Consider the following 22,095-nt stretch of genomic DNA (forward strand, 5'->3'; position numbering starts at 1 on the left):
CTCCACCAGTGCCCCTCATCTCTCTGTTTTTTAGAAACAACAATGGTCCCATGCATCAAAGAATCAAACGTAAAGATAAATACAGACACAGTCGATTCTGTACTAAGTGACTTGTCCAGCCGGACAGAGGTCTAAATATATTTACTTAAGCAGGAATACACAGAGAATTTCCTTCAACAATTTCACGTTGTGGGGCACAAGCCTGTACCCCAATTAAGCACATACACCTTAGTACACTCAAAGTGAACAGGAAAGGGCTTTTAGGCAAAAAGCTTAAGTGTTCTCAAAATCGCAGTTTGAACAAGAATTTCAAGATGCACCTTTACATCAACACAGTACATGATATAAACAATGTATAAGGCACATAAATTGGTCGACGGCGTTTCGATCCCACTTTTAAATCAAAGGGATCATCATCAGGACATTTGGTAAGTGCCTAATTAATTTCAAGCCTCTAAAACCATTTCAAATCCATGGCTAGGGGGTAGGCATAAGGCGTTCAAGTGGTCACCAATACCGGGAACCACCGCGTAGCGTCGGGAGTCCGATCGCATAGGGTGCTGGGAGTACCGGTTTAGTCAGTATCTGGTCCCGCTCGGCAGTGCAATCGCGATTTTGAGAACACTGAAGCTTTTTGCCTAATGGCCCTTTCCTGTTCACTTTGAGTGTACTAAGGTGTATGTGCTTAATTGGGGTACAGGCTTGTGCCCCACAACATGAAATTGTTGAAGGAAATGCTCTGTGTATTCCTGCTTAAGTAAATACATTTAGACCTCTGTCCGGCTGGACAAGTCACTTAATACAGAATCGACTGTGTCTGTATTTATCTTTACGTTTGATTCTTTGATGCATGGGACCATTGTTGTTTCTAAAAAGTTGCTCCCTGAGGTCCTGTGCTGACTCGCTTGGGGTTCCCTTGTTGTTTTAAACACACCTCATCTCTCTGTAGCCCCCTACACCCCACGACCACCTCCTCGGATTACTTCACTGCCACCCTCCACCAGTGCCCCTCATTGTATCATAGCCTCCCCCCCCCTGTTGACCTCCTCCTCGGATTCCCTCACTACCACCTCCACCAGTGCCCCTCATCTCTCTGTAGCCCCGTACACCCCATGACCACCTACTCGGGTTCCGTTACAGCAACCCTCCACCAGAGCCCCTCATCGCTCCATAGCCCCACCTCCCATTACTCCTCCTTGGATTCTCTCACTGCCACCCTCCAACAGTGCACCTCATCTCTCTGCAGCCTCTCCCCCTCAGGACCTCCTCTTCAGACTCCCTCACTACCACCTTCCACCAGTGCCCCTCATCTCTGAGTAGCCTCTCTGCCTCAGGACCTCCTCCTCCGACTCCCTAACTACCACCCTCCACCAGTGCCCCTCATCTCTCTGTAGCCCCCATACACCCCCATGACAACCTCCTTGGATTCAGTCATTGCCACCCTCAACCAGTGCTCCTTATCGCTCCATAGACCCTCCCCCTATGGCCATCTCCTCGGATGCCCTCACTGCCACGCTCCACCAGTGCCCCTCATCTCTCCATAGCCCCTCCAACTCATGACCTACTCCTCAGATTCCCTCACTACCACCCTCCACCAGTACCCCTCATCTCTCCATAGCCACTCTCTCATATGCACTACATTGGTTGTATAGCAATACTCATAATGTAGTGTGTCTCAGTACCTTACATCATGCACACATTATGGAGAGACAATGAATCATACAAGTATGTATATCAGCCTAAAGGGAATGTTGCATAAGTCAATGAGGATTACCAGGAGTAGGAATCACATGTCATCCATACTGGATTTAAATCATACCCCAGTGGTGGTGCGGGGGGGCTTTACTGCTTAAAATGTATGTCTGCCCTAAGAAACTCTTTATGGCAATATTAGAATAATGAAAGACTGGAGAAATATTAGCTACACAAAAAATAAGAAGTTCTAATTATACCTTTCAGGTTTGTATGCGGCTCTTTGATGACAGTTCACAGGTCACTGTTCTGTTAGGATTGTAGCTTCTGAACTGCAAATAACAAAAGGATCTCTGTAACCAAGGCAGTAACCCACTGAGCTATCCACATAAACTACAATGCAGATAGCATTTCAAAACTACCAACAGACAAAGGATTGCTCTCCAGCAGGATCATTAATCACCATAGTTATCTGGACATTTTTACTGTTGTCTTGCATTCTTGTCAAAGAAAGGATTTGTCCCATTCGCCATGCCCCTATTCTACCTGCACGAGTGGGCGAGGGCACAGTCCACCTTTCTAAAAGGAGATGCGTGATTGGGGGCGGGGCTGTGATAAAGAGCCCAAGCCCAATCACGCCACTCCTAGAAGAAGTAAAATAACGTTCTGAGGAACGTTTTCAATGTCAGTGTCCATTTTCTGTTGACCTACTTAATGTCGTTGCCAGTGGCAGCTAGTGACATTTGAGAGTGATGGGGCGTAAAGTTAGGGATGACTTAAGTAGCAAGCGAGCACTGCATTTTCTTTTACTCTAGTTTAGCCTTATTATTTTGAAGACTGTGTTGCCCCATCAAAAGGGTCCCACCATACCCATTTCAACAGAATCACAATTACAACAGGAGTATGTGACCACTTCGTGCTCTCTGCCGAGAGGCCAAGAATGTATGGCCATGTACTCTGAACACATTTTAGACTGACTGCAGGCACTATGAGAAAAGTGCAGTGCCCTCAGCCTCCGCTCTAGAGCTCTAAATTCTGGCATAAACACGTAGGGCTGCTGGTGCGACTCGATCCAAAGGACAGGTACCTGAAATCTTGATTGATCAGATTTATAAGGCACCAGTTACTTTACACAAGGAGAACACATTCAGTTTTGATTTCTACACGCCGAGTGATTGGCTGTAATTAAACAAAGCGAGTCTGTCATAACTTCATTAAGAGCTGAGCATTTGCTACAGCAGAGTGGGCACAAACCACGTTTATTAATTAAAAGAAAACCCTCGAGGATTTTAAGCATCTTCTGAAAATACACCACTTCCTACCTTGAGGAAAATTTCCTCACTGAATGCGGGTAAATAACTGCTTCCTGCATTTTAAACAGCAGAGGACCTCTGCTGCAGAGGTGCAACTAGAGCCAAACTTAAGGGGGGGGGGGTTTGATTCTTCCAGCAATATGCAGAGTGGAGCTGCAGGGGCTCTAAGAAGGGGTGAAAAACAACAAAGCTTTGTTAACAAGCAAATGGTCTTTTAAAGACCTGTGAAGTGCTCGGTGCAGCTGTGTGTGTCCGGGAACCTGTCTCAGCTGCGAGGGCCAAGATTCAGGTTTGGGTTGGCCAGGCTCATGTTTGGGTGGGTCTGGCCCACCCGGCACACCCGCTAGAACCGGGCCTGCTTGAAAGGCAGGCATGCACTACTGACATCACTAAACTAAAGTGATGCGGTCATCATGCCTGGACTTGGGTGGGCCATCCTTTGAAGACATACCAGATAAGACATGAATCCGAACAAAAGGAGGAGGATATTTCTTTTGAATGATTTTAGGTCTCATCTCACTGGGGAGAAAAATGTAATAGCCCCGGCCAGGTTAAACAAGTATTGGCATAGCCAATAGGTATCTCTTTTGCGACCTTCTGAGTATTTAGTTATGCAGCACAATATTCTTGGTGCAACAACAACTGTTGCATGGTTAAACACTTTAAAGGTCCCAAAGGCGAGACCTAATGGCTATGCCAATGCTTGTTTTCATTCCTACGTGGCATTTTGTATAGACATCTGTCTCTTACAGGTTGGACTTTGCACAAACTTTGCAAATGAAAATTACGCTTGAGACTAGTTTGATGTACTTTAGCAAATGTCATGGAAAGAATAAAATAAGGGAAAACTGCTTCTGATCATTAAGAATGTGGGATTATTTTGCCCTTCCCCTGCTCCATATGTTTATAATTGAGTCTAAGCGGTGCTTTTAGCAAGTCTTGTCCCTTCTTTTTAGTGTTTTACTAATTTCTTTGAATTCAGTGAAGCATGTTGTATTCAGTGGCAAATAAAAAACGCGCACATGTGAATTATAAAAATGGTGGAGCAGTAGATGTGATGTCAGTAGTGCATAGAAGGCAATATAACAGGGTACTGTGCTGATGCTGAAAGGATGGATGACGGGAATCGTAAACTTCGCATGGTGTGCAGAGATGTCCCAAGAAAGCTGATTGGCGAGCTGTCCAGGGGCTGGATCATGTGACCTGTGCTCCATCAGTGTTCATTTGCTGCATGCAGTCGCCACTGTTTATATATATTTTTTTGGAAAACAGGGGACCCCTATAAATAGACTAGCTATAACACAGGGTATGAAACTAGTGGAAGGAAGTTATAGCTAGAAAAGGTACTAAACTGTTGTTAGCTAACGTATAACAATTGGCGGTTTTTATCAAGCAGTAAAGATTTAACCGTTCACGAATCAGGTTAAGAATCCCGAACATTCTGAATCAATCGCCCTCTCCCTCCTTTATGAATCTGAAAAGCTGGCTTTGCCATTCATCTAGATCTCCCACTCGAAGAGTCTCCTACATATTTTTTCATCGAACCTATTCATATATGGGCCTGTTTGTTTTCATAAAACGAGAACAAGAACAGATACCTCGAAATCGATCCTATTAATAAAATCTTCATGCATCTGCAGGGAACCCTATTACATGCATTTTAACATGCCAACTGAGCTGAAACCACAGTATATCCCTGTATGCCATCTTTATTATGAGTAGTGGACGGCTACCTGATGAAGGCTGTGTGCCGAAACGCACGTTGTAAGACATCTGCCGCACTGCCCGAATCAACGCTTGCATCTATTGCATGGATTTGTATATAGTTTCTGATACTGTATGAATTTATTCACATGTAATTTATTTTTGATTTTCAAATGCACTTTTTGTATCATTGATTCGTCTATTTAAATATGAACTTTGTATAAGTCAACAAAAAGGAAAAAAATATTTCAAATAAACTAATTAAAATAAGTATATAAAAAATCTTTTTGTCTAACAGGCTGTTATAGAGTGCTTATCTCATATATGTCTACAATTGAGACATAGAAGGGTATTCTTTCAGCTAACAACAGTTTAGTACCTTTTCTAGCTATAACTTCCTTCCACTAGCCACTATTTATATAAACATCCCAAGGTTGGTCTTGTGAAACATTTGTGCCGAGTAAGCGAGGCCTGAAGAATGCGGCTGCCCGAGGCCACCCGGTGGCCATCAGGAGGGCGGGCCCATAGTCGCAGAGGGCCTCCCCCGACCCCTACCTTAGTCATCCACTCCTCCCCGGGCAGGCGGAGTCCCGGCGGGAGGGTGGGTGGTCCTGTGACTCACGTCCGGGGCGACAGGCAGGGCGAGGGGTATATAACTTCCCCTCGCCATTTTAGTAGCCTCTTTGCCGCTCCGGACGTCACGCGTCGTACTGCAAGGACATTCTTTTTATAGGAATTGCGGTAAAGTGGGCCTTGGGCCTTTCCCTTCCCCTTCCGCCTAATCCCTCCTTCTTGGGAGGTCGAGCAGGGCTAGGCAGCCTGCATAGCTGCCGGCCGCTGAGGAGGCTGCGGCAGTACCGGGAGTCGGGGTCGGCGAACCCATGTGGGTGGGGTTCGCTGGCGGGTGCTGGGGGCGGTCTCGGGACGCGCAGTCCCTGGGGTTGCCCGTCCGGGTTATGCCGCGCAAGGAACTGCCGATAAGCGGTGCTCCTATCCCTCGCACCTTGTGAGCACACCGGAGGGAAGCTGGTAGATACCAGCGTTATGCGGTTTCTTATGGCCCTATCTACAGCCCGCCCTGTGCCGTTGGCAAAGGGTCCGCTCTTCGGCCTTGTGGCGTGAGACATCCCTCATTGTAACGAGGGCCCTGGCGGTGGCTGGGTTGTTCAGGCGTGGCGCGGCGACTTGGCGCGGCGACTTGGCAGGGCGCCGAGCATTGAATGAGCATAAAAGCGGCCGGCTACACGGATCCTAAAAGGGCACGGGTTCCGCGCGCAGAGGGCCGTGGGGGGCGAGAGATAGTGATCCCCGTTGGTTCCGTCTCAGAAATGTACTTGAGGACAGGCGGGCTCAATCTTCGGCTTGGGCCCCGGTAGGCTTTCTATGCACCCCCTCTCCCCTACTGGCGTTAGAGGGCCGCGGTGCGGAGTGCCTCCGCCTTCTTGGGCTCCAGGCTGGGGGGCTGGCTTGCACTTACATTGTTTGGAGGTGTGAGCCACGGGGGGCTCCAGCAGTCAGCTCCACGGCTTGCGATGGTGCACAGTTGCCACTAGGACAGAGGCTAGAGGGGCGAGCGATGGTCGAGGCCCCCTGGCTGCAACACTATGTCCGGGACCCTGTGTGGGGGAGACATTTGTTCGCTCTCGGTAGTCCTCTCAGCGCCCTCGGTGCCCCCTTCGGGGTCGCTTCAAGTGCGAACCTTAATCCTGGTGCCCTGAGTGGCAGCAGTTATCGGCGGGGCCCCGGGGTCGGGTGAATGCGGCGAGGCCGCTCTCCCCAAATTTCCTCCACGACCCCACCCCCCCACTTTGCTGGGCAGTTAACGCAGCACTTATTCCACCACAGGTGCTCTCCTAACTTGTTAGCCTTTGCTGTGACAAAATCGAGCCCAAACCCAGGGGTTGCCCCTGCGTTGCAATTAAATGATCTGTTTACGTAATGGCCAGGTACAAAGCTGCCCCTGTCTTCCACAGTGCTTTGTTTTTCAGCTTCACTCTGAGTTGCGCTGGGGGGAATGCCCATCAATGAAGGGGAGAGAGGCCCCCTGGCCCTGCGTCTCGTGATAAGGAAAATATCCTGGCTCGCGGTCCTCTTGCGTTTCCCTTGCTTGATGAAGTGAAGCCTTATTAGACACACAATCTGACAGGATGGCGATAACTGTGAACATCTGCTCTTACCGAAGGCCACTTTATCTATATTTAGATGTTTAAATTATCCGAGAACATCAGAAATTACATGCTACATACGTACAATTTTCAGCAAGCACTGAGTTGCTGTTTCCCTTCTCAGTAAGTAACCCTGTACCACTATTGGCAATTAGGCCCAATTTCCATCATTTTACTGTATGGTAACTGCATGCGTGTCACACTTTTATGCCCACGATGTGGCGAGAGTTCAGATTTTCCGAAGGATTATAAGTATCCATGTGGCGTGTCCTGCCATTATTAAAGATATCATCATAAGCATTGTTGGGAATTTGACCTGTTCGACTGTCAAGTGGGAGGTTCTCCGTGGCTCTCCTGGGCAGGGCTCGGCCTCTCCAGCCCTGCAGACTAGAGTTCTAGTCTCGGGTCTGCTAGATAATATTTTACTGAGGAATTTATTTATTCGTACCTCTGTGTGTCCCACGAGTGGCACTGCTCGCGGACGTGGCTCGCTGCGCTGGGGGTTTAGAGCTGCACGTTTCTTTGCAAGCATTTGCTCGGGCATTCCCAAGGCCCCGGTTGGCCCTGCCCCCTCTTTGATAGTAGTCACGTCTTCTGTTATTCGGGTGGGGGGTGTTTCACTCTGTAGATAGTTGCCGGACGTGGGGATGGCAGGGTGAACCTGGCCTGGCCTCGTGGGTCCCGCCCTCCATAGCTTGTGACCTGGGTGTAGACCATGAGGAGGCCCCGCCCTTGCATCACTGTGTGGCCTAAGTGTAGTGTGCCATATGTTTATGCAGCGCGGGTCAGCATTGTTCATTGTGCGGCCGTACCCCGCCCGGGCGTGTTCATGGTGGCCCCCCTCTGGGGGCTAGGCCTCGCTGTAGTGCCTTGAGGCTCGTAAGTGCATCGCACCCCACTACAAAGTATCCTACAGCCTCCTCCCCGCGGCACTAGTGGCCCGCAAAGCCCTTTATTCTCCCTGCATAACGGAGCTGTAGCTCAGAGGCCTTTGGAATCCGAGCGTCTGCATCACGCACAGTTTCTGGGAAGTATCGATCCGGGTTAAGCGCCATCTGATCCGTCCAGGGGACTGCCTGCACACAGGTTTACATATGTCAATCCTGGCACATGATTAGAATAGGAACCCTACATCAGCACCAAGTTTAGGGAAGGGTCTGCCGACTTTGGCGCGGGAGACCTGATTCGTGCCCCGGGGACTTTCTACTCTACACCTTCAGGTAAGTGCGTGCTTTTAACTTCGCATTATATATACTTTCGGGACTATTGACTCATTCTCCCCAGTGCCTAACAGGATGAAGGTGTGTCCTGGGTAACGGAACTGGTGCGAGAGAAGCGCTCGGATCCCGGCCTACCTCTGCGCTCCCTGTGCCAGTGCTAGGAATGTCTCCACATTATGTAACAAAAAGGAGTTTGGCCCCCGCGGACAGAAGTGGGGTAAGGGCCCAATTAACTTTGCAACAAAGAAGATAACCCACACTTCTGATGGTTTAACACCATTCTGTTTATGGTGAACAGATAAACAAAACTTAATATGTTTATCAAGGCGATTATTTGCGCCGTTTTTATTTTTCAAATTTTATAAAAAGATTGTTTGTGTGTACAGAGAAATCACACTGCCATTTACATAATAACCAACCAAATTTAGCTACACAAATCATAAATTTACAAACATAAACAATATGAAAAACAGTGCGTGAAAACTTTTGTATATACAACAAAGTGAACATATATCATGAACGTGGGGAGGGAAAGATGTCAAATTATTTTTTCAAAAACATCAACAAACGCAATTAAGCAAACTTTTTCAAACCATAAAGCAATTATTGCCCAAGGAGCAGCCTTTAAATGAATCTGCATGAAAAACAAAATAACCTCTCGGAAACAATGTTTGTAAGGTTATAGATTCCCAAGAGTTGTATATACTGGTGTGCAGGGTTTAATGTTGTGCTCATACTTTAAGTCAGTAAAAGAACAGAAAGTGAAGTGTGTCTTTTGTTTTGACAGGGTCAAGAGTGTGGGTCTTGAGGCATTCGACCGTACCAGGTTGGGTCTGTGGGCAGCGATCAGGACCAGGACGCAGGGATTTACGTACACAGTATGTGTGTGGTTGGGTTTCCCTGGCATGCACTGGAACAGCCTATTGTATAGAATATAGGAAGAGCTATCAGCAGTAGGGGCCCCGCCTCAGCACTTGGTCATACACCTGGGGGGTAATGACCTCTCGGACACAGTATGTGTTTGGTTGGTTTTCCCTGGCATGCACTGGAACAGCCTATTGTATAGAATAAAGGATGCGCTATCAGCAGTAGGGGCCCGGTCTCAGCACTTGGTCATACACCTGGGGGGTAAGGACCTCACAAACCTGGGAAGGTCTACACTATTGCAGAAGATGAAAATGGTCCTGGGGGAAATCTGCAGATTCTTGGGGGTGTGTGAAGTCCGGTGGTCTATTGTACCACGCAGTGTGTGGCAGGGCGCTAATTCTTGTGAAACAATAGACAGGTCTAGGAGAAGAATCAACAGCGCAATGAGAAATTCACCCTTCAGTGGGGTATAGGTTTCATCAGACATGAAATGATTCAGGACAAGATTAAGGGTTACTTTGAGGTGGATGGGTTTCACCTTTCACCTGCCGGTTGGACTTGTTCTCTTGGACTTACGAGAAGCTCTGCAGAGCAAGGGTTGCAGGTAATTTTGGTAGCGAAGTGGTGGGGGCCCGGTCGGCGACGTTGGCCGCCGGCCAGGCTGTGGCGGAGTTACAGGGCGATCCGGAAGCAGAGAGGTGCAGCACTGTACTTCAGCGGGCACATAGGGGTGCCAGAGCCTAAAACCTGGACCCTCATGGGAGGTCCGGGAACCCGTGTCGACGCCCCAGTAGTCCTTCGGGCGGTTGTGTGCCTGTGCAACCGGGGGTTTGCCTAGATACGCCCCGCATGAGTAGATTCATTACCATAATGTTGCAGCATATGGGTGGTTCGCCACTGTGCTGCTTGGCTCAACAGGCGGGCAGGTGGCGAGAATGCGGCCTGCCCTTGGATCGCCCGTAAGATAACCCACCATGATTACATAACATTGTATGTAATAAACCTGCAGCAATTTTCCCCAATCTAACACTGGTGTCTTGTGTGTTATTTTGCGGGATGTTTGGTTATATTGCGGGGCGGGGGGTTCTGTTGACATGATGTGACTAAGATTCATACCATGTGCACAGCTGATGAAGAGCTTATGTCTCAATGCACACAGACAATGGCGTTAATACGCTTGCTGTGAAAATAGAGCACAACCCACAAGGCGGATAACTGGGGTGCACACAATCTTGTGAAACATTGTGCAAGACCCAAGTACACAGGCAACAGAAGCATGCACTGGGCCTGGAACATACAATGATCTAGCCACCACATCTGAGAACCAAGTAATGCTCCATCTTGTACAGACCATGCCAGGCCCTAAAGTGCAGGGGAGAGAAGCACACTTCATACTTTGAAAACACTGTGGGCAAGCATTTAAAATCAAGCGCCAGAGCAGTGCACTGTCTCGCATGAACACCCTGTACGACCCCCAGAGCGTAGGTATCAGAACCATTCATCAGGGGTAGTAAACACTAGAGAAATGCTATCACCACACCATGGTAGAGTGTGAGGTCACAGTGCACTAGTAGATAGACAATTGTGCCAGTCGTGCACCATGCTACGCTGCTATTATAAAGGTCCCCGGAGTAGGACAATGGAACCATGCCCTGAAGACACCATACATACCCCTCAGGGAGCAGGTCACTGTCAGCTGCCCTGAAATCCACCAGTTACACAGAGGACTTCTGTTGGTGAAAACCTGTGTCTGGCACTTTATAGAGTCAGTGAACCCCTTCCACAGGGTGCATGAATGCCAACATGCCGAGTGACACTGGTGACCCCTACTCTTAAGAACTAAATACACCTGCACCCCCAAACCGACGTGCATGTGATAAGTGAATCATGGGCACTTTCTGTCAATAAAACTTGTCCAGGGGCACCCAGCTCACCAAACAGCTGTTTATAAGACGATGCACAACACATGCGCTTGCAGAGTAGACAACTTTCAAGAGTTGACCGGTGCACTATCACCCACAGCACACAAGACCCTTCCAGGGACCACAGACAGTCGACTAATTGTGCAGTCGGGGTTAAGTAACTCCCAAAAGTGAAAGCATCAAAACACAACTCACACCTCACCCCAGTGCAAAGTATTTCAAAGATAAAGAGGGAATGCAGAGCGCGCACACACTGTGTGCTCTTCAACAGTCAGCTCCATACACATTAAACACCACACAGCCTTTCAGAAGCAGAATCGGCACACAATTCTCCAGCTGCTTGTGGGTATACAAGAGAACAGTATAGCACCCAGGCCGTGCACGGAGCAGATCAAAGGGAAGGAAGAGCAAACAGACACAGCAAACACCGCAACACGGAGAGGAGAGAGTGCACTGCTGGGAGCCAGGCTAGAGGGGCAGCCTGGGCAACACACGGCCGCCATGTGAGCAGGGGGGTGGGTGCGCTGCTCTTTTATTTATTTATTTATTTATTTATGCGTTTTTATATAGCGCGGACTTTACCCGAAGGCGTCAGAGCGCTTCACAATAGGAACTGAAAATTACAAATGAACAAAATTACAAAAGCAGATGATAAGTTACATGAGGTAAAAGTGACAATTGTGAGCAAACAAAATACATGTGCTAGCAAACAGTGCAATACAGGAGGAAATAGTGACAAGTGTGCAAGTTAAAAGAGAAAACAAAGTACAATTAAAGGTATAATACTGCAATATATGCTAGACATTGAGACACAAGAACAAACGTTACGTAGGCAATGGTGGCACTTGTGCAAGTATCAAAAGCAAACAAACTGTGAGAGGTAGCAAACAGTGTGTTACAGGAGAAAAGTGACGAATGCAAGTTACAGAAGAGTACCATGCACAGGTACAAGGATAATACTGCAATAAATGGTAAACACTCAAACTACCAGAACACACTGGGAAGGCACTTCCATTGTCATGGAGAGTAGTTTTCAGTAATGGGAGGTCTTCCTTCAGATAATAGAGAGGGCATGAATTACATTTAAAAGTGACTTTGAAGGAGAAGAGCTTTGAGGTCCCTTTTGAAGGCCTGGGAGGAGGCGGTGGTCCGGAGCTGAGGCGGAAGTGAGTTCCAGATTCTCACTGCATTGCCTGAAAAGGATTGGGAAATCGATCTTTCCTTCTTGAAAGTGGGAGGTTCAAGCAGTAGATTTTCCGCATTACGTGGTGGTCTCAAGCCTCCAGACAGTTTCAGCTTGTTCGCAAGGTAGGAAGGAGAGGAGGAGTGCAAGGCTTTGGGAGTAATACAGGCAGTCTTGTAGATAGCTATAGCCTCGATGGGAAGCCAGCGGAGGGGGGATAACATCGGTGTGATGTGGTCGCTTCTTTTGGCCCCATATATGAAACGAGCTGCTGAATGGAGAATCGATCTAAGGGGGGACAAGTGGGATTTGGGGGGGCCAGTAAGAAGAGAATTGCAGTTTCCAGTCTTGAGAGGACCAGTGATTGCACCAGGGTTTTAAGGTCCTGCGCCGGGAAAAAGCGACGAATTCCCCAAAGAAGGCGCAGTTGGTATTGAGCAGATTTTGCAATGGAATTGATGTGGGAGATTAGATTGAGTTTTATGTCGAGTATGACACCAAGGGATTTTGCGCTGTCGACAATGATGGGTTTATTGTTAAGTAGATTCATCTGATCCATCCATGTTTGAACCAGGGGAGGAGAGAGTGAGGAGGAGCGGAGGAGGAATTCAGTTTTGGAGTGATTCAGAATCAGTTGATGAGTTGACATCCAGTTTTGAATGGAATCGAGAGTGGAGCTTAGGATGGGGAGATCGTGAGTGGAGGCGACCTTGAGGTAGATTTGAGTGTCATCTGCATAGAGATGATAGTGCATCCCGGATTTACTTAGGAGATTTCCCAGTGGTTCTAAATAGAGATTGAAAAAAGTGGGTGCATGTATAGAGCCTTGTGGAACACCTTGACCTACCGCCACAGGAGATGAAAGACTGTTCTCTATTTTGATCATTTGGGATCTATCTGAGAGGAAGGAGGCAAATCATCTAAGCACAGTGCCCTCCAAGCCCATTCTCTGTTGAAGAGTGTTGAGGAGGGTGTTGTGATTGACATTGTCAAAGGCTGCAGAAAGGTAAAGGAGAATTAGAAGACAAGATCCCCCGAATCGAGTATCCTCAGCGCATCATCAACAACTTGCAGCAGGGCAAAGAGGAAGAGGGAAGACAAGGGGGGGCTTCATTTCACTTGTGGGGATCCCAACAAGGTTTGCAAACAGCAACGTGGGCAGAGTTTTACAGGGACAGGCTGGAGGGGTGTGGGGGTACTGTCACCAATGTCGGAAGAGTGGAGGTACTAACAACTAGTGGGCATACGTCTAAAGGGGCAGAGTGGATGCCGGGATGTGTGGTGAGGGAGGGGAGGGAGTTTGCATGAGCAAACGCGAAAGTGAAAAAAAAAAATCAGACCAGGTATAAAATAAGTAGAAAGAAGATGGACACATAGCACAAATGAAGTCCGCTCATAAAATTCAAAAGCTTGTTAAAAATATGCATGCTTGGGAATCCCATCCGTATGACTAGCGGCAACATTGCAAACCTGGGTGGAGCTTGCACGCACTTAGCACGTCTACCCCACTCTCCTGTGGATCCAATTCTCACTAATTGCCGCAACCACCTCCCCTCAAACACCAACAGTTCAGCACCAATAGCACCCCCATTCCCCAGACATCAAAGGTTCAGCTTCTTTAGTTACTCATGGCACGAAACAGCAGAGATTTACTTGTGCAGCCACCGATGACATACTGAGAGAACACGACCGCTCTCCGGACAATCGTGGTACCCAGCGGGATTATACTGCACAGCTCACGCCTGTCACCCACTACACACACTGCGGCAATCACTCAACACACGACCCAATCACTACTCAAGGCGCATAGTGAGGCGCACAGCACCTCCCACCCGTAAGCCTTTGTGAATTCCGAAAAACTACTGCTGCATTTGCTGAAAGGCATGGTGGCATCAGTTTAAAGTCTGCCGTTTTGGGACAGATTCTCGGCTGTACTGCAGTTCCCCCGGGGCACTGGTTCAAGGCTGGCCCGCCCCCCACCCTTCAGCAGCCGCAGACAATGGAGAGCCATAGCGCTGGAATAAAAATGATTGTTAAAGCGCCAAGGAACGATTCCCTCTCGGAGCTGACTGCTGATTGTGAAAAACAGGAGAACTAAGCATTAAGCTTTTATTTTGCCATTTCTCGTTTCGTACTGCCACAACCAAAATGTGTTGGCATTCTTCTATTCCATTTGTTACACACCCAGTAGAAGCGCATGAGTAAAACGCGAATCACCTTGTGAGGTCTGAGAACATATCAAGGCAGAGTCAGCCTTCCATCATTCCATGGTCGGTAAATGAAACACCATTCTAAAGTTAATCTTTGGTATTTAAAGAGTGCATAAAAACACCAGAAGTGCCTCAGGAAGCACTATGTAACTCGAGCACTGATTACTGCTACCAGTGAAAGAGGCGCACAGGTCTTGCCAGCCACCCCACCCACCCCGGTCTCACTTACTCTTCTCTTCTCTCAGCTCAGGGCTGTCAGACTCTCTCTGGAGGGAAGGTGTGCGGAGTGTTTACCTAACTTTAAATCAATATTGTAATTAATTTGGGACAGATTCTTGGCTGTCCTGCAGTTCCCCTTGGGCACAAGCAGGGATCCACTTCTGTAATTACAGCTGATCGCAGCAAAAAGACAGAAGTGGATGCCTGCTTGTGCCCCGGGGGACTGACATAAAAAAAACAAGTGTGCGCCCGCCTAGCACTGACAGCAGGGGGTAGGAGAGAGGAGGATGCTTGTGCGATTCCCTTGCAGGAGCGAGCCAGGGGCACAATGTGTTTGTAAGTTAATTACAAACATATGTTGCCAAAGCTCGCTCCCGCAAGGGAATCGTCATACGTGTACGCGTTGCCATTGAAGGCAATGGAGCGCGTGCACATTTTAGACTGAAAAAGGCAATGGATGGCTACAGGTCTCTTTCCTATGCAGTGCATGAGTGTTGCGTAGGCAAGACCTAAAAAGTGCTGGTGCTAAGCACCTGAAAGCTTCTCCCAAATTAAGCACTAGACCCCCTCTCGAGTCCTCCTCCTGTGTGCTGTTCACAGAACTAATGAGAGAGGATTGTTATCTTTACAAAAAGCCACATGTCGGCACAAGCCTTGGGAGTGTTTAACCACCAGCTTGCCATAATAGTCGCTAGGGTGTTACGAATCCAAACACTGTAGAAAAGTTGTTTGTGAATCCAGTGCAGCGCAGGGTTTTTATGTTATACATGCTTCGGCCCGAATTTGAGTGAGAAATCTTTAAAAATGTTTTTCAAATAAGAGTTATATTTGCACGAATAAGAAAGATGAGCTATAGATTTTGTTTATATATTCACATCAAATTATCGTCTTGGTTTTCGGTCCTTAACGTACTTCTTTCAAATTTTCTAAATTATCTTAATATCTAAAAACGTATCAATTTCAAACGAAAACATATTTTGCCAATCCCCCAAAACAACTAACACCATTTCTGCGTTCAGACTTTTTTTTAACAAAAACTTTATTTATTGCATTTTTTTCTATATTTATGCATACATTTATATCATGACCTCACAAATGTATGATTCTACAATTATAGACTTGGAACACAATAATACTGGATTATGTATTTACAATTATTCACACATTTTACGTCTAAATGCACACATTCTTATACTCTAAATCTGAGGCACAACTTGTGCCACCTTCCTTCCTGTATATATCTATCTCTAGTTACATTTGCAACGCTTATATCTATTAAACATATAATATCCCTTTATAACATCCCCCTTCCCACCGCTTCTGCGTTCAGACTTAAATTATACTTTTGCTTACCTGTGCTCACTATTCTGCCCAGCCTCAGAATGAGAACTTTCACAGAGGGCAAAGTATTATCGTCACGTGCTCTCTGAATCTGCAAACAGACGCGGAACATGTTGCATAACTTGCCATTGAATAAACAACTTATGCTGTGAAATATTAGACGTAGACTGGGAAAGACATGCTCTGTTCTGTAGCTAATGATCTTTCTTTTGATTTTCGATTTGATAAACTACTTTTGTGATCAACATTATTAATATTAATATAGTTTATTTAAAAAAAAATCTTAATCGAAAGCACCTTTATCTTTCTATCTCACTACACGATTCTCTTACTCCTTGGTTTACTGTAACAAGTTATTAATGTGTAAATTCGACTTCTTTCCACCAGTTGTCTTCTCCACAAAAACGTATTTAAAGCATGATTTTTGGCGGGAGGCTTAAATGACATTTGTTTCTTGGTTCTTATTCCATGGCCGACTCATATATTCGAGCAATAAAATGTGCCTGCTGCTGTGCAAAACAATCATCGAGCATCGGCAACGTCAATAGGTGAGGCCCGTGCAAGTTGGTATGACGGATACTTTTATTGTTACAAAAATAAAAAAGATGAACGAAAGACAACAAACTTAAGTATTGTAGCCAAATGTTTACAATCGGAAAAATCTAATTACAAATGTTTATCATTTTAACTAAATAGTACATTTGCTTCCTGGCAGGCAATTAAACATTTTTTTGTTTGAATGTGTGTCACTGGAAAATGATTGCTGTTGGAGCAGAAAACAAGTACAATTCACTTTAAATTACTGTAACCTGTAGGGATGACTGACAGAATAAAGCAAGCATTATTAAAGCCAATAGGTTTCGCCGTTTGAGACCTATTTGCTTTTGTGATGGTTTTTAGCGATGCTGTGCAGAGTCCCAGATGCTGTGCAGCATGACTAAAAGGAAGAACAAGCATTGGCATAGCCAATAGGTCTCGCATTTGGGACCTTATAAGTGTTTAGCCATGGAACAGTTGGTGTTGTTGTACCAAGGATATTCTGCTGCATAACTAAATAGTTATAGGATCCAAAAAGCGAGACCTATTGGCTATGCCAATGCTTGTTTTTTGTTGTTGTTGCTGTTTTGTTTAAGTTGCCAGATCTACAATAGCTGGACATGGTTTTTGTTAACAGTTCTTTGCATAAAATAAACTTGTTTTCATTGCTCTGAATGTTGTTTTCATTCTGGTTGTAGGAAGTAGTAATTCCCAGGGGTGTGGGGGCTGCCCATGCGCCGAACTTTGCAGATGAGAAAAAGCCTGGTGCAGGCGCAATTTACAAGTGTGGAGTGAGTGAGCCCCAGTCATTATGACTCACTCACACAGGAGTTCATGCACTGCACCTGCATACTCAGCATGGTTTAAGGAAACTCTACCCACTCCATCCCAGGCATCGAACACATGTTTACCAAGAAACTCTGCCTGCCTGCTGCACTGACGGCTGGTGGTGTGTGTGCCCGGTGAAAGCGTGCACTGATGGCTGGTGGTTTGTGTGCCTGGTGGAAGTGTGCACTGACGGCTGGTGGTGTAGGTGCCTGGTGGAAGCGTGTACTGACGGCAGGTGGTGTGTGTGCCTGATAAAAGCGTGCACTGACGGCTGGTGGTGTGTCTGCCTGGTGGAAGCGTGCACCAACCGCTGGTGGTGTGTGTGTGCCTGGTGAAAGCGTGCACTGACGGCTGATAGTGTGTGTGCCTGGTGGAAGCGTGCACTGACGGCTGGTAGTGTGTGTAACTGGTGAAAGCATGCACTGACGGCTGGTGGTGTGTGCCTGGTGAAAGCGTGCACTGATGGCTGGTGGTGTGTGTGCCTGGTGGAAGCGTGCACTGACAGCTGGTGGTGTGTGTGCCTGGTGGAAGAGTGCACTGACGGCTGGTGGTGAGTGTGCCTGGTGGAAAAGCGTGCACTGACGGCTGGTGGTGTGTGTGCCTTGTGGAAGTGTGCACTGATGGCTGGTGGTGTGTGTGCCTGGTGGAAGCGTGCTCTGACGGCTGGTGGTATGTGTGCCTGGTGGAAGCGTGCACTGATGGCTGGTGGTGTGTGCGCCTGGTGAAAGCGTGCACTGACGAACTGATGGTGTGTGTGCCTAGTGGAAGCAGGAGCATTCACAGCAATAGAAGACAGAAATGAAACTGACAAAGAGGGAGGGGGAGAAGGGAGAGGGGAGTGCGAGCAGAGGAGCCTGAGTACAGTGATAAAAACACAGATGGCAGCTGTGCACACGCACATCTCGTGAACGCAAGCTGGAGGCTAGCAAAAACCTCTGGTGGCACTTTTAAAAGCCAACTACTAAATGTCTCGAAGAGACAGCATGCGCTGTCTCAGGTGAGACCTAAAAAAAGACTAAAAAGACTATAACACAGCTGGCAGCATCCATGTGAAGGTGTGCACACCACTTACGTGTGCATCTACAAAAGGACACAGGCTTTTTTTCTTTTTATTTACTGATCCGAGTGGATCTTGAAAATAAAAAAAAGTAGCTCAAAAGTGAAAGTTGGTGTGGTGAGGGCCCCTGTTCCTTTGGGTCCCCACACTGCACCAGTTCCTTTGGGCCCTCTCACTGCCCCATTTCTTTGGGCTCCCTGACTACCCCCCTCCCTTTGGGCCCTCACATGTGCCAGTCCCTCCTCTCCTGGCCCTGCCGATAGATGTTGACTGTGAAACAAACCCTCTTTGAAATTTATACTTCAACATACACAAGTTCAAACGTGCTCCTTGAAGCACAGGCTAGGAGGGCATACTGTACATGGAAAGGCAATGCAATGACATGCGTGTGACATGTGGTGACGAGCTCCGCTGTAGGGCCTCTGCATGTCCTGTCATTTTCACATTTCACTGTTAGCAGTTGATCATTGTTATTGTTGGCAGTCAAGGCCCCAGACAGGCAGATCTGGGAGTAAACGGCCCCCTCCCAGCAGGATGAGCTCAGCTCGGCTTCCAGCCACGAGTGCCTGTTAATGTCCTTTGGTAATTCTTTCATTTATAGACTGTGTTTCTAACTATGCATTTCTTGCCTGTTGTATTCCTCACATTAAAATGTGCAGACGGTGACAGAAACTCCTCAAAGAATCAACTAGTAACTATCAACTAAGTGGCCTTTCTCCTGAATGAGCCTAACGTCCAATGTACTCCAGCACTTTAACCAGGCACTTTCTAGGCTTAAAGTCGCGCTCCGGTCAGCCCCGGAGCAAGAACTGACCCCCCCTCACAAATTGGACGCTCTCGGGCTCCCCTGTTACTTTTCTGGTAGAGAGAAGAGGCATTTTGTAAATTCATGGACAAAAAGGGTCTTGAAAGGTTGATGCATGTGACTAAAAACAAGCAAACAAAATATGTTGTGATTCACCCTTGACTTTGAAAGTGCCTCATTCTATATGGTACTCATGGAAACTGACATGGCTGGAGCAAATTCTCAACCACTTCGCCTGACAATGTGAGACGCACTGATACCTCTTCATATCACATAGGGCTACCCAATTCAGCAGCAGTTCAATGCACATTTTAAAAATAAGTACATGTTTGTAAGATGTCATATATATGTTGAATGGCCAAACACTTCAAAGGTCCAAAAGGTGAGCCCGATTGCATTGCTAATGCTTGTTTAAGTTAGAGCTACTGGCATTGTAAATGGCAATGTTTTATACCTATGTGTTATGGAGTATATGTATGTGATGTGTCGTAGAATTATGTGAGTTGGCTAGGATTAGTTGTGTAATTATGTGGCATGGAATTGGGTGGTGTGGAGTGGACTTGTGTAGTGGAATTATGTGGCATTGTGTGCTGTGGAATTATGTGGATAGTAATTGTTAGAACTGGGGGTCTCTAGTTGGCAGAGGTAGGGACCTTTGACCAAATAGGGACCCTTGCTTCTAAATCAGGGAAAGGGGATTACACTACTGGATAACCCCTGCTCACCCCCTTGGTAGCTTGGCACGAGAAGACAGGCTTATCGCAGAGGCAGTGTGTTAAGCATTTGTTAACACATACAGTAATACAGTGAAAACACTACAGATGGACACCACACAGGTGTTATAAAAATAAGTATTCTTTATATAGACTTAACACGAGACCACAAACTACAAAAATCCACAATACTGTACTCAAAATAGACTTAAAGATGGTAGAAGTTACTTAGTTCAAGTTGATGATGGATGCGACACAGTTCTCACAAAAGTACCTGGATGCGTAACACAAAACAAAAAAAAGGCTTCTAGAGTTGAAGATACGTTGGTTCCTTGCGTCGGGGGAGACGATGCGTAGTGCCTTAATGCTTGCACAGAGTAGGGACTGCGTCTTTGTCCTTACCAGAGAGGAGGTGATGTGTAGATTCTCGTAATGCGGCCCGGTTACAATGAGGCAAGATGGCGCCTCGATGCGATGCGACAATCCGGTGCGATGCGATAAGATGCATCTTGATGCAACGCTGTGAAGACAATGCGTCCATGCCTGGCGGCCGTGCAGCAAACTCTGTAACTTTGGAGCCGCCATAGGCCCTGCAACGCGCTTTTCCGGTGATGTGACGGTGACCTCTGCGGCGGCCACACGCTTCTCCGGTGATGCGTCGGGTAACAGCTTTGACGAAGGCACGCTTCTCTGGTGATGCAGCAGCGACCTCGGAGGCGGTGACACACTTCTCCGGCGATGCGACAGCAACAGCTGCAACTGCAACACGTTTCTTCTCGTTGAGTCGCGCTTCCAGCTTCCAGCGACACGCAGCCTTCTGCAGACAGAATTCCTAGTAAAGGAATTCAGAGGGGAGCTGGTGTTGAAGTCTTTTGTCCCTGAGACTTCAGCATGAGGCAAGCACAAGTTCAAGCCCTTGGAGTAATATTCTGCAAGATGATGAAAGTTCTTTAAAAGTTCCTTCTCCTCTCCTTGGCACTGAAGACACCAATGTAGGCCAATCTATCAACACAGAACACTGGCAGGGGAGCAGTCCAACTCTTACAGCTTCCTTGGTTCTTCTCCTTGGCAGAGGTTCGTCTTGTTGTTCCAGAAGTGATATAAAGTCTTGGGTGCCCACATTTATACTGCAAAATCCTTTGTCCTCTGAAGGCAGAGGACCATAGTCCAAGCCAGTTCTGTGCAGTCTTGGAGCACTTTGTTTACATGACTCCTTCTTTTCTTTGACAGGATGGGCTAGGGTCAGACACACCACAGGAGATGGAACCAGCATTGTGGAAAGCAGGCACAGTCCTATTCAGGCCCAGGTGCAACTCCTCCCACCACTCTACATGCAGATGGATCTATTCAGGCCTGTGCTGACTCACCCTGTCTCCTGGACACTCACAGCCCCAGACACACAATACACAAGCTAGCGGAGGCAGGCTGGACGATTAGGTAAGACAATACCTAATTTCTAAAAGTGGTATTTTCAAACACAATGTTAAAACCAACTTTATTAAAAGATGTATTTTATTATTCTGAGTTCAGGCATTCTAAACTCGAATTTCTACAATGTTCCCAGGGTCAGTTAGGATTATAAGATGTTAAAATCAAACTGCCCATTATGGCCTATGGGAACAGGTAGCCTTGCAAAAGTGAAAAGCAAAAATGGTTTTAATTCACTATTAGGATATACCACACACACCAGCGCATGTCCTACCTTATACTTACAATGCACCCTGCCCTTGGGCCTACCTTTGGGGTGTCTGATATAAAGAAAAGGGAAGGTTTAGGAATGGGCAACTGGGTTCACTTACCAAGTTGACATGGCAGTACTAGACTGCACACAGGCTCTGCAATGGCAGGCCTGAGTCACACTATACAAGCTGCTTCTGTGGGTGGCACAAACATTGCTGCAAGCCCAACAGCAGCATTTGATTTACAAGCCCTGGCAACACATGGTGTAACCCAATCATGGAGTCACTAATCAATACATCAATGTAACATAGGGAGCACTTGCACTGTGGCACTGAACAGCCGTGGCACAGTGCCCAAAGCTTCTAAACCAGCAAAACATATCAAAAACAGAGGAGGCAATCAGTAAAAAATGGAAGGGAGACTCACGCCAATGATACCAGGTCTAACAGTAATTATATGGTATTGAGTGTACTGGAATATGGAGTTGGATTGTGTGTTATGGAGGGTAATTATGTGGAATGGTATTTTGCATTGTGGTGTGGTATGCAGTGGAGTTAAATAATGTGGTCTGCTGTTGAATTTTGTGCCACAATGTGGAAATGTGTGGTGTGGATTAGATGTATGTGGTGTGTTGTGTAA

General features: G+C 47.0%; 1 protein-coding gene across 1 annotated transcript in view; it reads right to left on the reverse strand.

Moving 5' to 3' along the window:
* The window catches only part of ALLC (allantoicase), a 798,769-nt gene extending 782,890 nt beyond the window's left edge, over positions 1–15,879 (reverse strand). Inside the window, exon 1 of the mRNA XM_086926374.1 lies at positions 15,849–15,879. The gene's annotated coding sequence lies outside the window, so the exon portion shown is untranslated. The remainder of the gene's footprint in view (positions 1–15,848) is intronic.
* Between the last annotated feature and the right edge of the window lie 6,216 nt (positions 15,880–22,095).

This window comes from Lissotriton vulgaris, chromosome 6, assembly GCF_964263255.1.
Source record: "Lissotriton vulgaris chromosome 6, aLisVul1.2, whole genome shotgun sequence".
Lineage (NCBI taxonomy): Eukaryota > Metazoa > Chordata > Amphibia > Caudata > Salamandridae > Lissotriton > Lissotriton vulgaris.